Source organism: Lactuca virosa, chromosome 5 (genome assembly GCF_052849685.1).
Source record: "Lactuca virosa cultivar CGN04683 chromosome 5, Lactuca_virosa_CGN04683_v6, whole genome shotgun sequence".
Taxonomy (NCBI): domain Eukaryota; kingdom Viridiplantae; phylum Streptophyta; class Magnoliopsida; order Asterales; family Asteraceae; genus Lactuca; species Lactuca virosa.
Window position 1 is genome coordinate 455,947,806 of NC_136430.1, and position 14,882 is coordinate 455,962,687.

Consider the following 14,882-nt stretch of genomic DNA (forward strand, 5'->3'; position numbering starts at 1 on the left):
TCTATCACATGTTATCTTCAACATAGGTAGGGATTAGTGAGATGGGTAATAACAATACAAACGACACCAACCTTTTTCTTCGATTACTGTGGGACAAAAATCATGTTGCCCCAATTCAGAAAACCAACAAAACAATTAGTTCGAAGGAGGAGGAGAAGAACTAAACACAATAAACAATCATGGCAAGACGGAGAGTAATTCTTTCTGAGGAAGCCATGACTAAACCTACCTATTGCCAAAAAGAAATCCGATAAAACGAACTAATAAGGGCTCAGTTCAATCAATAAAGTGTGCAAAAAATCAATAAATTCTTTTTGGCAAATCAAAAAATCGATTATGATAATGTACGAAAACAAACAAATCATTATAAATTATTGAGGCTTGTGTTTAACACTGTGTACTTAAAACAAACACTACAAGAAAAATCCTAAATAGCTACGGAAAGTTACTATGGAATCAAAATCCGTTGCTATTTTACTACGAAATATGTTACGGAACGACTTGTTGTAGCTATTTTGCTACATAAATTGTTACGGAATTGCATTATGTAGCTAAATCTTAAATAGCTACGTAAAGTTGTTACGGAATCTAAATTCATAGTTATGTTACTACGGAATATGTTACAAAATTGTTGGTTGTAACTAATTTGCTACGGAAATGGCTACGGAATTGCATTCCGTAGCTAGTTTACTACAAATAATGCTACAAGTTTTTTGGTTGTAGCTAGTTCTCTATGAAACTTGTTACAAAATCCATGTATGTAGCTAGTTGGCTACAGAATTGGCTACAAAATAAAAATCCGTATCTAGTTAGCTATGGAATTAGGATCCGTAGCTATTTTGCTAGGAAAATTTGCTACAAAATAAATTTTTGTAGCTAATCTATATGGAACTTGTTACAAAAAGATGAATTTGCAAAATAGCTACGAAATCAAAATTCATAGGTATTTGGCTACGGAAAATTCTGTAGTTAAGTAGTTACGGAATATGTTTCCGTAGCAAAATATAGAAGATTATTGAAAAAAATATATTAAAAATACACAATTATCTTTAAAAACTCAACAACAAAAATAACATATTATTTTTAATTGTTTTGAAATTTTAATTATAATATAATTTCTACATTATAAATACAATTTTCAGATTTTGATGACATACATTTGCTAATTTTTGTATAATAATATTATCCCCATATTTTTGAGGCTTTGGAAATTATTACCCCTAAATCAAAATTTATTTACACTGTACCAGCTGTTTAAAAAAAAATTAATTTGTAAATTCTCTAAAAGGCATGGACAAATTCTAACGCATGGACCGTTGTCTTCCAATTAACCAAGTACCATTTCTGCCACTTCCATAAATTTAAACAAACTGTTTATATAATATGTATTTTCATTTATCACCCTTCTATTTAACTAAGTATTCCAAAATTCACCTTTTACTTGTTTAAAATCTAATCCACACATCCATTATTTAAATATCATCATTAATATAATATTCTAAAAGGGAAATGACTTTTTTTCTATTACGTTAATCGAGTTTGTGAACGTTAATTTTAAACACTACTTGAGTTTTTAAACACCAATGTTAATTTTTTAAAGCACTAATTAATTTTAAACACTAACTGAGTTTTTAAACACTAATTTTTAAATGTTGGTTGAGTTTACAAATGAATTAGACTAACACTATTATAGGTTAAAAATAATGCATATATTTTTTAAAATATTATCATACACGTATTAGCATATTTCTAATAGACTAAGATAATATAGTGAATTTTTAAAAGTCGACAAAGTATAGGGTGAAATATGAACATTATGTATTAATAAAGGGATTAATGAGAATTTATATAATAACATTTTTACATAAAACGATTGTTACATATTCTCATGTTTTCAAACTTTAAGGCACAAATACTAAAACAACTACACGTGCGAATAGGAGGACCCATAATATAAATTATTTTTGACCAGTCTTATTAAGGGCAAATGGGTCAAATAAGTCTTCTTCCCCAAATCAGAGGTATTCGGATCAAATTTGTCAATCGCATGACCTTTCGCCGATCGCATTCCTCATTCCTCAGATTACCTACGCCATTATCGATCGGAGCTCCTCTCACTCTCATTTGCTTTGTCGTTCGCCGCCTGCTCCGTCAACCGGTAGATTTTTCTCGATCGTCTTCATCCCTACCAGGTAACAATCTTCTCTCTTCTTTTTGCTCCATTTTCTCTTTCTATCATCTAACGACTTGAAGGATATTGATCTCTCCATTGAATCGGAGGCGAGTTAATGTTCTGTTAACTCTATCAATCCATACACGCAATTTGATTCAATTTTTTATTGATGAATTTGATGGATCAAGTTTATTGCATTTGATGCGAATTATGGATTTTGATGCAGTGATTGCCAATCTGACATGATCTAATAGATTTCATTTAACAATTACATTCATAAACAAACTTGTGTGTATTGTTTAATATATATAGTGAATCCTCTCTGTGACAACCCGAAACTTCTAACTTATACATCCTTCTGACAAGGGAGTACTGCCCGAGGGGCGAAATTCAGAAACTCGAGGAGGAACTCTGGAACCTCAAAATGCAGGGTTCCGACATAGTGGCTTATACAGCCAGGTTCTGCGACCTGGTTGCTCTATGTCCCAACATGGTTCCCACCGAAAACAAAAAGATCGAAAGATACATCTGGGGTTTGGTGCCCCCGTATCGTGGGAATGTGCTAGCTTCAAACCCTGCGACCTTTGATAGTGCCAAGGAATTGGCCCAAAGGCTGATTGAAGGGGCAAATCAAATCAACCCTCTTCCATCAACAACTAAAACCACTACCCCAGCCCCAACCAACGTGACCGACAACAAAAGGAAGCGTGGGGACCGAAGAAGGGGCAAATCAAATCAACCCTCTTCCAAGAACCAACAGACGGTGGCTGTCCATGCTGCCACCACTCCTGTTGCCCCTGTACCAGCCAAAACATATGCAGAGAACTTACCCAAGTGCACCAAGTGCTCCTTCCATCATAACGGCCCCTGCCGTGAAATGCACTGCACTAACTACAACCGGAAGGGCCATACCGCCCGGTTTTGCAGAGCACAACCCAAACCCATCACTCAGGTTCCCGGTACCGGAGTGAGTCAAGCCTGCTACAGATGCGGCGAGACAGGGCACTTCAAAAGAAACTGTCTGAAAGCTGGGAGCGCGGGAGGAGCAGGAAGACTACTTGCTATTGGCCACAATGAGGCCGTGGCAGACCCCACGGTAGTCACGGGTACGTTCCTTCTCGATAACTCTTATGCTTGTATCCTATTCGATAGCGGGGCAGAAAGAAGCTTCGTAAACCAAAAATTTAAACACCTACTTAAACAATCACCGCAAACACTAAAAGAAACCTTCGTCGTAGAAAAGGCTAACGGCAAGACAGAGAGCTCTCACGAGATTTACATAGGTTGTTCCCTCACGCTAGATAATCATTCGTTCCCAATCGACCTCATACCAGTAGCTATCCAGAGTTTCGACGTCATCATAGGCATGGACTGGCTGAGTCTTTATCGTGCCGACATTTTGTGCTTTGAAAAAGCAGTCCGCCTGAATCTACCGAATAACGAAACCTTGTTGATCTACGGAGACAAACCCAGTACGAGCCTTCGTATCATCTCAAGTATTCAAGCCCAAAAGTACTTGCGTAAGGAATATCGTGCATTCCTGGCGCACGTTGTCGATACGAGTCAGAAAACAAAAGACCTAAAAGACCTCCCCGTAGTACGCGACTTCCCCGACGTCTTTCCGGAAGAACTCCCAGGACTACCCCCGCAACGTCAAGTCGAGTTCCGAATCGACTTAATTCCAGGAGCGACCCCCGTAGCCAAATCGCCCTATCGGCTAGCACCTGCCGAGATGCAAGAACTGTCTGGTCAACTTAACGAACTGCTCAGCAAGGGCTTCATAAGACCAAGCTTCTCACCCTGGGGAGCACCGGTCCTGTTCGTGAAGAAGAAGGACGGATCGTTCCGTATGTGCATTGATTACAGGGAACTCAACAAACGCACAATCAAAAATCGTTACCCTCTTCCTCGCATCGACGATTTATTTGACCAGCTGCAAGGGGCGAGTTACTTCTCCAAGATCGACCTGAGATCCGGGTATCACTAGTTACGAGTGCTTGAGGAGGATGTTCCTAAGACAGCCTTCCGAACTCGTTACGGACACTACGAGTTCGTAGTGATGCCATTCGGATTGACCAATGCGCCCGAAGTATTCATGGACTTGATGAATAGGGTATGTCGTCCTTACTTGGATCAGTTCGTCATCGTCTTCATCGATGACATACTTATCTACTCTCGAAGTGAGGAAGAGCATAGCGATCATTTACGACAAGTCCTAGGAACCTTACGATCAGAGAGGCTTTATGCGAAGTTCTCTAAATGCGAATTTTGGATCCGAAGAGTCGAATTCTTAGGACACGTGGTTAGCGAAGAGGGAATCCACGTGGACCCTTCCAAAATTAAAGCCATCGAGAACTGGTCAGCACCGAAGACGCCTACGGAAATTCGTCAATTTCTAGGCCTCGCTGGCTACTACCGCAGATTCATTCAAAACTTCTCTCGAATTGCGAAACCTCTTACGACATTGACCCAGAAGGGCGTAGCCTTTGACTGGGAAGAGAAGCAAGAGAAAGCGTTCCAAATGCTGAAGCGAGCTTTGTGCACCGCACCGATACTGTCCCTCCCCGAAGGAACAGAAGACTTCGTGGTCTACTGCAATGCGTCAAACCAAGGGCTCGACTGTGTTCTTTTTGCAGAGGTAAGGTCATCACCTACGCCTCAAGACAGCTGAAGACACACGAGGTCAACTACACCACCCACGATCTCGAATTAGGAGCGTTGTGTTTGCCCTAAAGATCTGGAGACATTACATGTATGGTACGAAGAGCACTATCTTCACAGACCACAAAAGCCTACAACACATATTCAACCAGAAGGAGCTCAATATGAGACAACGACGGTGGGTAGAGCTACTCAATGACTACAAATGCGAAATTCGTTATCATCCGGGCAAAGCCAACGTAGTAGCAGACGCCCTAAGTCGAAAAGAGTATTCTGGTCGAAGAGTCAAGTCATTAACAATGACTATCCATTCGCATCTATCCGCACAAATTAAGGAGGCTCAGCTCGAAGCCTTGAAACCTGAAAATGTAGCGGGAGAATCCCTGCGAGGAATGGATAAGAACCTGGAAGTCAAGGGTGACGGAGCCTTATATCTCATGGACCGGATCTGGACCCCGAAACACAGTGGCTTCAGAGACCTAGTAATGAAGGAAGCACACAACACTCGATATTCCGTCCACCCGGGTTCAGATAAGATGTATCTGGATCTCAAAAAGTCATACTGGTGGCCTAACATGAAAGCAGAAATTGCTACCTTCGTGAGTAAATGCCTTACTTGCGCAAAGGTTAAGGTCGAATACCAGAAACCATCAGGTTTACTTCAACAACCAGAGATACCTGAATGGAAGTGGGAGCGGATCACTATGGACTTCATAACCAAGCTACCCAAGACAACGGGTGGACTTGATACCATATGGGTCATCGTCGACAGATTGACCAAGTCCGCACACTTCCTGCCTATCAAGGAAACAGACAAAATGGAGAAGCTCACGAGAACCTACATTAGGGAGATCGTACGACTGCATGGTGTTCCTATGTCTATTATCTCCGATAGAGATAGTAGATACACTTCGAGATTCTGGCAGTCACTACAAAGCTCCCTAGGAACGAGGTTGGACATGAGTACAGCCTACCATCCACAGACCGACGGACAAAGTGAGAGAACTATCCAAACCTTGGAGGATATGTTGCGAGCCTGTGTGATCGACTTCGGAAAGGCATGGGATACTCACTTACCTCTCGTCGAATTCTCTTACAACAACAGTTATCACACGAGCATCAAGGCTGCTCCATTTGAAGCCCTCTATGGCCGAAAGTGCAGATCCCCTCTGTGCTGGGCTGAGGTGGGTGACACTCAGTTAGCTAAAGGACGAGTTCCTGACAGCGCTCTCACGGGTCCGGAGATCATTCGGGAAACGACAGAGAAGATCGTTCAGATTCGTGAACGATTGAAAGCCTCTAGAGACCGACAGAAAAGCTACGCAGACAAACGGAGGAAACCTTTGGAATTCCAGGTGGGAGACCGAGTCCTTTTGAAAGTCTCACCCTGGAAGGGCTTGATACGCTTCGGAAAGCGTGGAAAGCTAAATCCAAGATACATAGGGCCTTTCGAGATTCTCGCTAGAATCGGCCCCGTAGCTTACAAACTCAATCTACCCCACGAGCTTAGTAACGTACATCCTACCTTCCACGTCTCGAACTTGAAAAAGTAACTATCCGACGAGACTCTTGTAATCCCATTTGACGAAATCGAGATCAACGAGAGCCTCAACTTCGTGGAAGAACCTGTAGAGATCATGGACCGAGAGGTCAAGCGAACGAAACAAAGCCGCATCCCAATCGTGAAGGTTCGCTGGAACGCCAAGCGAGGACCGGAATTCACATGGGAGCGCGAGGATCAAATGAAACTTAAATACCCTCATCTTTTTACTTAGTTATTTGTAATAACTTAGTTGCTTGAACTCTAATTTCGGGACGAAATTCCCTCTAGCGGGGGGAAGATGTGACAACCCGAAATTTCTAACTTATACATTCTTCGTTTTCATCAAAGTTAGCCTCGTTTTGCTATTTTGTAATAAAGTTTTGGGTCTATTTAAGTGCTTTAGGCTTAATATAATCAAGATATGAGTCTTAGGGAGGGTTAGAATGTATGTAGCATCACAAAATCGGGCCAAACACACCATGCAAGGTGTGTGCGGCCGCACACCCGAGTGTGCGGCCAGCCAGCCGCACACAGCCAACCGCACACCCTCCTAGCCTCACACTCCAGCCTATATAAAGGACCCTAAGTCAACCATACACCCTTTTTCACACTCCTTCAAAGCTGGAACATTTTCTCTCAAGAGTTCTTCACGTTTTCCTCTCCAATCATCAAAACAAGTAAGTAAACATCCTTAGATCATTACTACAACACATTTGAAAGCCTTTTCCTCGAGTTTGATCCATGAAATCATCATTCTATATGATCTTCATGTGTGTACGGCCGCACACACATCATGTGTGACCGCACACACATCTTTTGGTCCTAAAATGGGCTTAAACACCCATCCAAGCTTATCGATCAAAACACCTTCTTAGGATCATCCCCAGGCCTTAGAAAATTGATTTGGACACATTTATATGGGGGTGTACGGCCGCACACACCTGGCCGCACACGCCATGTGCAACCGCACACACCCTTTTAAGGGTCCAAAATGACAACAACCCCCCAATCCGGTTAAGCAATGGTCAAAACACCTTCACTAGAACATCCCAAAGGCTTGGAACCACGTTTTTGACACACTCCATAGTGAGTGTGCGGTCGCACACAGGCTTGGCCGCACACACGCACACACACAAAATCCATGCTTTTGTGGCCTTACACCCCAATATAGGGCCATACACTCCTTATGTGCAACCATATGAGTTGGTAACACTTAATTCTAAGTGTTTATATGTCCTTAAGACATGTCCCTATCACCATTAGTGGTTATATCTACTAATGTATTCACATATATGTAATTATATGTTAAATAGGATTCGTTTGTGCTCGAGACTCCGTTTGACACCCAACAATCCTATATCGATCTTCCATTCGAGTTACTCACTACAGGTGAGTTTATACCCCTTAATTAACCTTTTAAATGGTTTTAAATGCTTTTATGGGCGGGAATACAAGTTAAATAGTTCTAGTTATTGCTTTAATCACATGTGATTAATAACTAGAACAAACAGAAAGATTTACTACTGCTTTCAAATTACTATCAAACTTATGGATTTTCAAGTGTTACAAACCTTTTATTTAACTCTTTAAATGTTAAAACCGCTTTTAAACTCTTTTAAACTTTCATTATTTTCAAACTCATATCTACACTCTTATATTTATATAAGTAAGACTTGAAGGACTTAGGATTGATAGCTCACCTTACTTCCTGTTCCTTGTTTGGTTGTGGACTTAGGGTATCCTGTTATTTGTCCGAATGTCGTTGAATTCTTAGTTATATATCATATATATGTGTGTTGGATATAAAAGCTTTCACTTCAGTTCAGTACCTTTGTGTAACAAAGGCATCCAAACAACCTTACTATTTAACTATAATAGGTATAGTTAAGGGATTACTACTCACTACTACTATTACAACGGCCCATACAAGAGTCAGTACAGTTATGAGTCACTACATAAGTACTACATTGAGTAACAATACATGTTATACACTATACAAGAGAACATACTATACACTATACAATAGAACATACTATACACTATACAAACATTAAATACTAAAACAGAATGTGACATACTACTTCTCGATACGACACTTCATTGTGCTATCACCGTGTAACCAGAGTCTCCTGGAGGGAGAGCGGGCATTATGTGTATAGATCTATACGGGACAGACACTCCCACATCCCGACTGCTAGCTACAGTCCGAGCCGACCAGGCCAAGAGGTGACAAAATGTCACCATACTACGTGTGACCTGGAGGGTCACCGGTTATTCAGCCGTCGATCAGCATGGTTACATACGAGTTCACATTCAAACCTTAAATTAACTAAATAAGAATTTAAGGCAAAATTAGACTTTTCGAGGCGTATTGTTCATTTAATACCGCCTGAAGTCTACATATTACTACTTTGGACTCTCCGAGGCGTACTGTACATTCAGTACTACCTGGAGTCTGTATCTCATTGCTTTGTGATTTGGTCACATACCCGTTTGAGTAAACTATATTTTTTTATATATACTAATAGTTTTCACTGGGGAAAAACCCTTACATTTACGAAAGAACAAACATACAAACAATCGGGTCTTGGTAGAAGACTACTTTTTACTAGGAAACATAGGGTTTTCTAGGGAGTATACTATTTCCAAAACATTTGAAATCAATTATTACACTACATTGTTACTAACATTTTTATACAAGCAATGACACTAAATGCTTATGAACTCACCAACTTTATGCTGATAAACTCTTTCAAAATAACTTGTATTCTTAGGTCATCAGTAGACAGGTACAGATGAAGCTTTTGAGAAGATGGAGCACATACATGACCCATATTTTATTTTGATTATACTTTTGGTGTCTTACAAACTATACAGAACACGCTTGTATTACAATTATTATACTAATGCAATGGATGTTGTTGCTTGTCTTTACTATTATGCATTGTTGTGATACTTTACATGACGTCCTCCACCCCAGAACGTTTCCGCCGTTCTTGGTTTTGGGGTGTGACACTCTCTAAGTCCACCTGTGCCGGATGTCCTCTCAACTGAAAATGGTGTCTCCTATGTTACTTACTATCTGATAATTCACCTTGAGCTTCAAGAGTGTCTGAATTTGCTTTAGCTGAAGATACTTAAAGTCATAAACTATTAGATTATTGAACACAAATAAGTCATAAGTTTCTTATATGGTCAAATGGGAAGAACAAAAAAGAAAACCTCACATGTATCCTCTAATTAAGGCACATGTTGCTGCTGCTTTCGAACCACAATCATTTGGTGCTCTCTTATGGTTTCATTCATTGAGTCATTAAGTCGTATACAAGTTGTTCTTGGATTTGGGCATGGTGTTTTGCAAAAAAAGAGATCCAAGATGTATGTGCCAACGAGAATTTGCATTGAATGATTGCTCCTATATTTAAACTTGTCAGCATCTAGTAAACTCATATATTTTAATCAGTTTTTTTATGTCTTATCAACTAGACCATGATCTATCTGACTTTTTTTATTATTTTTACAGGTTTCCAAACTTTATGATGTAGGGCCACCAATTTTTGCGGAACTTGGTAAGGTGAGTTATTTTTTGAGTTATTTTTTGTGTTTATATCTTTGAAAGAAAAAAAGATGATTTTTTCCTCTATTTGGTCTTTAATTAACACGCATAAAAGGAAATGTTTTATCATTAGGAGAAAATACATTCTGGAATTTCCTTGTAATTGTTTGTATCCTTTTATGCTCCTTATAATTACTTGTTTCCTCCTTGCTTCTTTGCCAAGTTTTCGCTATACTTCTGACTTTAATTAAGTATATGTATTATAAAATGGGCATAAAGAGGAATCCTACGAACTAGAAATGAATCATTGGTAGTGGAAGGGAATTTTGGGTATTTTACAAGGTAATTATGTTAGATTGTTCAGGTTATAGGCTGCTGGAAATAATGAGGAAAGCATCTCTTATGATTCTATAATCACTGTGGAGATGCTAGGTTATCAAATCTGTAGCAAACCTCTTAAACCATTTTCATCACTTTGATGTTATTTTGGAGAGAATTGATCATACATATAGTAAAGCTTTTGGTTACCTTTTCTTGTTAGATTTTATTCTCAAATGTCCAGATGATTGTTGAACACAGCATCCTACTCTCACTATTATAATTAAGTTTCCTGAATTTGGACAACTTTTTTCTTCGATTCCTTCTTAGGAATTCTCTGCTGCTATCAATCAATAATCATTCATTTCATGCTTTTAATCTAATTGTCAAATACATTATATATATATATATATATATATATATATATATATATATATATATATATATATATATATATATATATATATATATATATATATATATATAGCTTGTTTTTAATGAAGTGTCTAAAATATAATATTTGACCACCCATTCAATATACATTTAATAGAATATGTATAACAAACATATATACCAACTTGCATCATAAACCATGGTCTAAATATAGAAGCTTTACCTTTTTTTCCCATTAAAACCACATAATGCAATACAAAACCTGAAACAAGACACATGTATGTATGAATGTAGGATTATATCATTATATGTATGTATGTATGTATGTATGTAATGCACAACATACATGTACATAAGACATAGGCCGTATAATCCATGATACATAGGCCTATATTTTTCTTCAACCACTGATATTTTTTTTTAAAGATTCAAAGCTTCTTGCTGACAATTGAAAGTTCTTGCCTTCCTCTCCATTCCTCACCCGGTTTTAATGTAACCAGTTTTTCAACTGCTGCAGCCTCCACACACAGCATATATTTATACTCCTCATCTCCAAAGTAAACTATAGCCTTTGACTTTTTATCCCATGGATTCCACACCACTACACATTTTTTTATTAAAAAAAGTTTATAATTAATAATTAACTATACATCATTTGATTAAAAATTAATCTGACCAACATCTGGAAGTCAGTCTTTTCGGATGACAAATGTTCGCTTTTTCATGATCCATGACTGCAATTTTGGTTGGTGTGCTGAGATAGATCTTGTCAACTTGGTTAAAAAGACGTTAATACCCATGGTTAGGTTAAGTAATGAAAATTGAGGTTTAAGGAATAAGAAAAAGTTACTTCTGATTCAAATGTTATTGAGTCTCCTTGTTCTGTGAAGCGTTCTCTTTTTTGACAGTTGTCAAGGTAATCCAGAGTTTCCAATCCTTCCACACGGACTTCACTGGAAAAACAAAAATACCAATCTATTGCTAGGTTCAAAATACTTCAATATATACTTTCTTGTTTATCTTTTAAAAAGAAACAACAAACACCATGATTGGATTTCATGTTCCAAGACGAATTATTTAGGTGGTGTTTGTTGAATTTTTATTTACTTTGATGTAGGGTTATATATAAAGGCATATTAATTTCACTTATTTGCATCTCTTCAATGATATGCACAATCACAATGATAGAATTACTTTGATGTAGGGTTATATACCAACTGAGAAACAACAAAATACCTTCACTTCTTAATCCAGGTATGCTTTGTTCTACTAAATTCTTGTTTTGTGAATAAATACATAAAATAGAAATGTACTTTCATTTAGTTGTATGTTATAGTTTTTCTAGTTCCATTTTGATTTTTAAGAGGACTAATCCTAAAAAGTACGTTATTTTATTTTTCATTTTTAAAGAGTGGAGCCTAAATGCAAAAAATAGCAATCTACTTTCATTTACTTTTGTATCATAACAATCTAGTTCCATTTTGATTTTTAAAAGGGTTTAGCCTAAAAGTAAGTTGCTATTTTTTCATTTTTAAATATCTAAGCCTAACTGTAAAAATAGTAATCTACTTTAATATTGATTTTTTTTTTGTATATATGTAGAAGAAGCTTTGGGGACATGATCCGGCACACCATGAACTATTCTTGTATACACACGCTAAGAATCACGATGGAGTGACTTTTTTAGTTGACAAAGCTAAAAAAATTCATGTAAGTTTTATTTTCAATAATTTCATGTAAGTTTTATTTTGATTTTTTTGTATAAGTTTTATCTCAACACAATTATAAAATTATAGGATGATTGTATGGAGCGATGTGATCGGTTGGAAGCGATAGGAGAGGAAATTGATGAGGACAAACTATTTTATGATGTTGTTGGGGGTCATGATCGAAAAAAGAGATTATATGGATTTGGCTCATATGGAACACACATTCGTTCTAGTAAAGGATCTTCTGAAACGCATCGCGAACAATATGAAGATAATAATGTCGAGACAAAAGTCGAGATTGAGAATTTGAAGAAGTAAGTTGAGACGCAACGCGAACAATATGAGGATATTCAACAAAAATATGAGGATGTTCAGCAAAAATATGAGGATGTTCAGCAAAAATATGAGGATGCTCAGAAAAAGAATGTGGAGTTTCAGCAGAAAAATGTGGATGTTCAAGCAAAGTTTGAACAACAACTTGCACAAGCAATGGATGTCATTAACACATTGAGTGAACAGGTCAAAACTTTTATTAATCAATGATAGAATATTATGTATCGAATAATGTTTTACGTTAAATTTGTAGCGACTTTTGATTTTGAAATATGTATCTTTTGATGTGTATTGGATATTTCTTTTAGTTTCTATAGAAATACTTTGTTATTTTTGGTTTTATATTAATTGTATTTTTGTAAATTGATATAATAAGTCAAATTAAATAACTGAATTTTATAGAAAAATGGTATGGAACGATTGTTATGGAATTGACTACAAAAAAGTTGTTACGAAATTAGCTACGGAACGAATGGCTACGGAATTTGCTACGGAACAATTAGCTACGGAATTTGCTATGGACCAAATGGCTACGAAATTTGTTACGGAACGAATGGCTACGAAATTTGCTACAGAACAATTAGCTACGAAATTTGCTATGGACCAAATGGCTACGGAATTTGCTACGGAACAAAATAGATACAGAATTTGCTACAAAAGTCATTGTTACGGAATTGTGATGGAAGTGTGTTGTAGTTGAAATGCTACGGATAGACGTCATAGCAACCGCCATAGCAAAATTGCTACGAAACTATAATTTCGTAGTTAAACATTTTGCTACAAGAAATCTTACTATGGAATCTCATTGGCAAATTCCGTAGCAACTTCCGTAGTTATTTAGGTTTAGCTACGGAATTACATCATTTTGCTACGGAATTTTTCCGTAGTTAAATCGAAATTTTCTTGTAGTGAAATCCAATAAAACGATTAGGTGTCTTACAAATAATTGTGCAAAACATCAATAAATTCAAGTGGTACAAAAGAAACAAACCAAATTCAAGAGGTCAGTTCAAACAAAAACAAGATTACTAAGATAGAAATACAAACCAACATCAATACATAGGTCTCAACCAAAAAAACCGACATACCTTAACCAAGTATTGAAATCTAGAGTTTTTAGCCACACATGGCAAGGAACAATTCAAACAAAATAATGGAAATCAAAGTGTTTAACAAACTACAAAACGATTATTCCAAAAAAAAAAAATCAAGTATTTTAAACCTTCAAAATCACATTTTTCTGTATGTGGAACCAAATTCTCCTCGGATGAATCCAATTTCCCCTTTTTACTAAAATAAAAAAGCTTGCCAAAATAATTTGTTGGGGGAGGGGGACATGGTTTGTGTAAATAAACACGATCATGTTTTCTAAGTTCTCACATTATCAACATGGATTCAAAGTAGGATGGCCAAATATGACAATTTTTGAAGAAACACAGTTTGGGTAAAAACACAACTTTGTTTTTATGTGATTTTATTATTTTTATTTATTTATTTATTTATTTTTTTTATTTTTGTATTCGATCTCAAAGTACATTTCCCATATTTGTCATTTTGATGAGTTACACGGTCTATGTAAATAACACATGTCGTGTTTTCTTGAAATTCTCTCCTTCAAAATTCCGTTTCGTTGTCTATAGCCCCCCCCCCCCCCCCCCTTCCCTTTCTTTGAAATCATTAAAAGTAGTGAAGTACCAAACATTCCACCCATGAACATAGATTTGTTCAAAAAACAAGTAAAAAACTAAAAATACAGTGCAAATGTAGGAAATAGACGTGTAAATGGAAGCGCGCATGCATACTACATGAACAAATACACCACCGGTCGGTAAAAAAAGTTTAGGGATCTTTTTTTTAAATAATTATTTTTCACAACCTAAAGTTTATTAGGCTCGTTTAAGCTCGACAGCATAATCGAGCTTAGTGACAAAAGCTCGAGCTCGAGCTCGTTTAATAAACTCGAGTTGATCTCGAGCAACTCACGAGTAGTTAGGCTCGTTTGCACCCTAGTTAACAGACAACATCTAAAGAATTAAACAAACACTTAGACCAAATTTGTAATTTGCTCATAAAACTTTAATATAAACGATGCATAATCATAAAATTAAGGTTCTTTTATTATAAATAGAAGACAAACTACAAAAATGGTCCTTGTGGTATGCATTTTTTCCGAGTTTTGGTCCAAACTACAAACTT

General features: G+C 37.1%; 1 long non-coding RNA gene across 1 annotated transcript; it reads left to right on the forward strand.

Annotated features, from left to right (window-relative positions):
• The first annotated feature begins 2,043 nt into the window (after window positions 1–2,043).
• Window positions 2,044–12,957, forward strand: LOC145117649 (uncharacterized). The gene is made up of 5 exons (XR_013712735.1): window positions 2,044–2,192; window positions 9,901–9,951; window positions 11,849–11,898; window positions 12,247–12,354; window positions 12,441–12,957. It is a non-coding gene; the product is annotated as an uncharacterized LOC145117649 (long non-coding RNA).
• Window positions 12,958–14,882: the final 1,925 nt, after the last annotated feature.